Below are 6,734 nucleotides of genomic sequence, written 5' to 3' on the forward strand. Positions count from 1 at the left end.
TTTCCTCTTTAACTTTCTGCTTTCCTGTCTCTTCTTGCAGGCTCAAATGCAGAAGGGGAAACATTTCTCCTTTTGTTTTCTTTTTAGTTTGTTTTGCTAGCCCCCTGCCAGTGAAAACAGAGCTCAAGGGGGCTGCACCCACCAATGTCTCATTTTCAGCCATGATGGCCTCCTACAGCCCTCTCCCAGCAAAAAGTCAGCTGTTGCGGCTGAAAACTGATTGTGTCAAGCTTCGTTTTTGGTGGCAGAGACACCGTGGGCCAATCCTTTGTGGTTTCCAGACCGGCCAGACCGGGAGCATCCATGGGCCTTGAGTTTGACACCTCCGATCTAGACTGAATCTGGTTGCAGATAATCTTAGTAAAATAAAGATTGGATTCACCACATTAAGCTACAATTTGTAGTTGGGACTGTATAAAGGCTGAATTCAGATCAACTTGAAAGTGATTCAAATTGAGTCATCGATTTAAGTAGGTTTTTTTTTAATTATTTGGGAAAGACAATACATACTGATCCAATTTAATGGTTTCAATCAAGCCAACACAAGTTTCCAAACTGATCTGTAGTCAGATTCTGTAAATACAGTATACACACCAGGGGTGGGTTGCTGCCGGTTTTACTACACCAGATGCGCGTTGTGTGCGTGGGCAATGCACTGTTCAATGTAAATTGTTTTTCGCGCATGCGCAGAACAACTTACAGTGAACTGCACACCTGCAGTCACTAAAAACCAAAATGGCGGCAGCCCAGCAGCGGTGAGGGAATCACTTCAGGGGCATGGCCAGCTTGAGTCACTGCTGGTTCTGCGACGCAGGCCTGAATTCCACTACCGGTTCGGCTGAACTGGGCCGAACCGGCAGCAATCCATCTCTGATACACACCTTCCCCGTCAAGCTTGGGTTAGTGGGTTGTGCAAACATAGCCATTATGGTGTATACCCCTGACCTGCTGTTTTGTGTTGGGGAGTTATCCATGTATTGGACTAAATAAATCATGATGAAAATAAAACTTGGTGAAATGAGTTAGAATCTGAGAAGAATAGCATTTTCTAAAGTGTAATGCTAGGTCTGCAATTAGAGGAAGTAATACTTGCTTTTCCACCTGCATTGTATTATTTATTACATTTCTGCATGGAATACGGTTAAAATAATTTACTCAAAGTCAGAGAGGACACCCCAAGAGCTGTCGCTGCCCTGGTGTGAGAGATGATGAAAAGAGAATGAGTAGTAACCTTTTAAACATAAAACAAGTATGCTTTTCCGAAGGAACTCAGGGTTACCTTTTCCATTCTTCTTTATGCGACTTCCTGCGGGGATAAAGCTATCGTCTTTGCATTCAGCCATGAGACTGATGGCTGCAGACCCACCTTTTAAAAGTAAATTGAATCCAGCACTTTGAGGCAAAAGAATTGTATCCGAATAACAAAGATCCATGAACAGAAAAATAGATTTGGCACTGACATACATTCACACGGTGTGGTTGTGTGAATTCCCAGCAAAGTCTGGGTGAGGGGAAGAGAGTTAAGGCAGTTCCTTCTTAAGAGTTCTCAGAGGATATATTTAATAATGCAATCGTTTGTTATGGCAAAATTTCAGGCTAGGGGGTGAGGGAAATTAAGGAAATTGCTTAGAAGAACCTCAAGTTTGTTTCTCTTGGTTTTTGGACCCGATATCAATCTTGCCAAACTAAAGCAAACTACATTTAATGATGCAAGATATACCTTGACAACTCTTAGGGAGGAGCTGCATTAACTCTCTGAGGGTCAGACAAGAAGCAAGGGAAGAGGGAGTCAAACTATTCTCCAAAGCATCTGAAGCCAAGACAAGAAGCAATGGGTGGAAACTAATCAAGGAAAGAAGCAACTTAGAACTAAGGAGAAATTTCCTGACAGTGAGAACAGTTCATCAGTGGAACAGCTTGCCTCCAGAAGTTGTGAATGCTCCAACACAGGAAGTTTTTAAGAAGATGTTGGATAACCATTTGTCTGAAGTGATGTAGGGTTTCCTGCCTAAGCAGGGGGTTAGACTAGAAGACCTCCAAGGTCACTTCCAACTCTGTTATTCTATTCTATTCTTTCGCCCAACCAAACTATCTAAATTTTGCTGTCTCTTGCTCCTCTGGAATGCAGCCCCTTCCTCCTGGGAATTCTGATTACATTCCACCACGCACGGCATGTATTTGCTCTGGTCCAGGCTTTAGACTCAGATGCTGAGCTGAGGCTGAAGAAACCCCTCCAGCTGGTTCTGTGGAATGCCAGCTCCAGGAAGGACAGAGCCAGGCATTACTCACACCTGAGCATCTGGACCTGGATCTGGACCTGAGGATGATGTAAGGCTTCTCAGCCCGCACATCGGACAAGTAGAAAGGAGAGCAGAACAGCGAACGTCTGTTAGGCCAGTGTTTCTCAACCTTGGCAACTTGAAGATGTCCGGACTTCAACTCCCAGAATTCCCCAGCCAGCATTCGCTGGCTGGGGAATTCTGGGAATTGAAGTCCAGACATCTTCAAGTTGCCAAGGTTGAGAAACACTGTGTTAGGCTACACCTGTTTCCCACAAAATAAGACCTATCCTGAAAAATAAACCCTAGCATGTTTTCTGTGTGTGCCTAATATAAGCCCTACCCCCACACAAAATAAGCCCTACTTAAGTGCCTGCCAGGCCAGCTGCCCACCCATTCCACCTGCCTTGCTCACGGTGCCACCAGCATGAGGTGCGGAGAGGGGGGGTGGAGTTGCCACACATTCATGGGCATGGCACAGGTGCATTGCTTGGCCTCCTGCCCCGCTGCGGCCACAATCAAGCCGAAGAAGAAGTCCGGAAGCCACTTGAGATCCGGTTGGATGGGACTGCCAGAGCTGCTGCTGCGAGGTGAGGCAGGTATTGGGGTGCCATTGGCCTGGCTGCAGGGACCCTGGGGTAAGCCAGTGCATGGTGCGTGGGGTAGTTCCACTCCTCTTGCCTCATGGCGGCAGCACTGTCATACCCCATGGCCTCCCGTACATGGGGGGGGGAGACATCTCCCCCAAATAACCCTTAGTGCTTATTTCATACCCCAAAAGAAAATAAGACTGGGTCTTATTTTCAGGGAAACACAGTACTTACCAAGCCAAAGAGCCAGCAAGTGAATTTTGTTTCCTGGACCTTTTGATTGGCTGAAAATCTTAACATAGCTCTGAAAAGCTTCCACATCTTGGGGTTCTCAAAACAAATCTTGCAGGCAAGCTTTATCTTTGTTTACATTCCTAGGCTTCCTTAACATTTCTTTGTTTCACTGTAAAGTCTTCACTGCCTTCACTGATAAATCATGCGAGAAACCACTTCTACGTGTGGGATTATGCAGAATCCGCAGCATAACAATGGATTGGGAGACAAGTGGGCTAATGAAAAATCATATATCATTTGAATCAACCCTTCCCTGAAGTAAGGCTTTACGGCAAGAGGAATATGAATATTTGCAAACTACTTCTGTTTTCAGTAGGGACGCGGTGGCTCAGTGGCTACAACGGTGAGCTTGTCAATCAGAAAGGTCAGCGGTTCGAATCCCTAGTGCCGCATAACAGAGTGAGCTTCCGTTATTTGTCCCAGCTTCTGCCAACCTAGCAGTTTGAAAGCATGTAAAAATGAAAGTAGAAAAATAGGAACCACCTTTGGTGGGAAGGGAACAGCATTCTGTGGGTCTTCGGCATTTAGTCATGCCGGCCACATGACCATGGAGACGTCTTCAGACAGTGCTGGCTCTTGGGCTTTGAAACGGAGATGAGCACTGTCCCCTAGAGTCAGGAATGACTAGCACATATGTGCAAGGGGAACTTTTACCTTTACTACTCAAGGGAGAACAAATAGAAAGGAAGCAGGGCCTGCCTAACATGATCGAAGCAGAAAGTCCAGCGTAGCATTGAAAATCCGTCATTCTCTTCTCAACCAACTCGGAACATGTGCCAGATTGTGAGAACTTATTCAAGGAGACAAGTGTCTAACTTGCCCTGTATTTTTCTTTAATTGTCTGAGTATGTTAATTTATATCCTTTTTTCTGATTCTTTTTCTAATGCATTCCATTTTTAAAAAAAAAACAACCTAGAAATGTAGCTTCATTCTTTCATGAATTGCTCATTAAAAGTGTGAAATTTAACTAGCTTTGTTTCCGGATGGACACACAAGATTTGTTAAAGCATCTTCCTTTCTACTTTCTTAGAGCTGGTCCAAAGGAAGAAGACTTTGTTATGACAAGAATATCACAGCGGGGGGTTCAATTGGCATTTATCATAGATGCCTTCTACCGAAGAATTCGTGAATATGATCTGCCAGGGATATTCAAAATTACCTGCCTCCCCATTCATAACAGAGAGCCATCATTTTCGTTCTCAAGAAGTTAGGTAAATTCATGAAATTAAGAGTAATCTTATCTGTTCCAAGGACAGCAAGATTTTCAGGCATTTAAAATGCATAATTAATCTGAAAAAGTGATGGGATTTTTTGTGTGTTTTGTGACCTGCGCCCAAAATAAACTTTAATCTTTTTCTAAACTATTAGACTGCATTTTAAATACCAAGGGGATTCAAATATTGACCCTGCTAAGCTGTTTTTAAACAGTTAATTAGACCCCAGTTGCCTAAACTCACAAAATATGCTACGTGAAAATCAAAACAGCAGTATGAAATAGAATGACACATGAGCCCATCTTACGCAGCAAAATATTCTGATTTCCATTCTTAGTGCAGACCATAAATATTTGAAATAGGCCACTTGACACACTAAGAGCAATAGCCATAGCAGTAAGACTTATGTACCGCTTTACAGGCCTCTCTAAGCGGTTTACAGAGTCAGCTTATTGCCCCCAACAATCTGGGTCCTCATTTTACCTGCCTCAGAAGGATGGAAGGCTGAGTCAACCTGGAGCCAGTGAGACTTTAACTACCGAACTGCAGCTAGCAGTCAGCTGAAGTAGCCTGCAGTACTGCACTCTAACCACTGCGCCACCTGCGCCACTCCCCCCCCCATTTAGCTATTAATGGAATTTGCACAGAGCAAATAATTAAAAAAGGCAAGGAGGAGGAAAAAATCACCAAGCCACACCTGTAATGGCAGCATGAACGTAGGAATAATGGCTGTATTGCTTCAGATAGAATGTCCCTATAAAGAGCGGTAAAGACTGCTGAGATTATAGGAAGCTCGCTTCCTGTTATTCAGGTTACTGCTTATGTGCTCGGAGCTCAAAGCAATGTTAGAGACCCCACACACCCTGTTTCTGTTGCTCCTCTCTGGGAGGAGGTTTTGAAATATTTCTAGCAGGACTACCTGATTCTGTAACAGTTTTGCTCCCTATGCCATTCGTCTGGTAAACTCCCAAGATTCCTTTTTCTCTCCACGTACATTTATACATCCAAACTAGACACTGGTGTTTCTCTGCGTCATAGAATATATGTGAGTATATGCATAATTTTCCATTTATTTATTTTGTCATGTTTATGTAGTCTGTGTTGGAGATGGTGACCCTTTGAGAGCTTGTAAAGTTCCCGTGGTTCGCCCATGAGGCCAATGTTGAGAAAAGACAGGAGACAACCTTTCTCGGGATGGAGCGACCCAGATTGGGGTCTGAGAGCCCCTTTTATTGAGATAGGACAAAGGCAGGAGGAGCAATAGCATGTGAATAAAAACAGCCTGTAAAAGTACAATTTCTAATCTACTGCTCAGTCTATATATGGTCAAATCCTGGACGTCAATGGTAGGGCACATCTCAGAATGTTATGTTATGCCCTATCAGGATGTTATGGCGTTCTAGGAGTTTGTTTTCTCCTGTGTGATTCAGCGTGACTCTGCAAGCCCTAGTATGAACTGGGCCATGGAGGACACACACCTACACAAGGAACTATATTACAACAAGAGCTGTATGCAACAAAATTTCATTTTAATGTATGCCGATTAGTGTACATTCAAAGGGACAAAAAAGTTGTTCTAAGTTCTAAACGGACTGGGCAGAAATCAAGAATGCTGGCTGGAGACTGGCAGACTTCCAACCTCTCCCCCAATCCTGAGACAGAGGGGTTTTACAGGCTGTCAGTTCCCAGGCTCCCTTCTTCACCGAGGCAGCTTTTCAGGCCAGGATGGGATTCAGCACCTGCACAACTCCAAAACTACAAATTCTGCCAAACGCACTTCAGCAGTTGCTGAGGGAAGAAGTCATGCGAACCAGGGAAGAGAGATAGAAAATGTGAGGGGGTAGGGTATTTCAGCCTTTTTCCAACCTGTGAATTAAAAATAAAATATCTGAAGCCCAGCAGCCCACCTAGTCCATCTTTCTCCGCTTCCGTACCTTTCAATACACAGAAAAGGCACTCTAATCCATGCTGTGATTCTTAGGGTCAACCTTGCAGGCAGAGCACATTATGTGTTGTCTCTTTGCTGGAGCAGTTCTTCTATTAAAAAAAAAAAAAAGATGACGGATCTTCTGCAGAACTCAGCAGGTTGTCCTTTTTGCAGTCTTTAGGGGTGTTTCTAAGAAATGTAGATAGTGACGATAGTGAAAAAGAACTTGCAGAGTTGAGGGATGAGATCTGCACTTAGCACAAAGTGCTTTTGGTAGGGTAAGAGTTCAGGTTGGACTCTTGGAGGTTAAAAGTCAGAGTTTTGGAGCTCCTCAAGCAAAAAAAATTGCTCCACTCCATTTCTAGGTGGGGATCTGGGAACTTTTATAAGGGAAGGTTCAACTATTAGTTTGACAGTGTTGAGGGAATT

The sequence above is a fragment of the Thamnophis sirtalis genome, unplaced genomic scaffold (assembly GCF_051295495.1).
Source record: "Thamnophis sirtalis isolate CommonGarterSnake01/CBP01778 unplaced genomic scaffold, rThaSir2_p1.2 scaffold_9, whole genome shotgun sequence".
Classification (NCBI taxonomy): domain Eukaryota; kingdom Metazoa; phylum Chordata; class Lepidosauria; order Squamata; family Natricidae; genus Thamnophis; species Thamnophis sirtalis.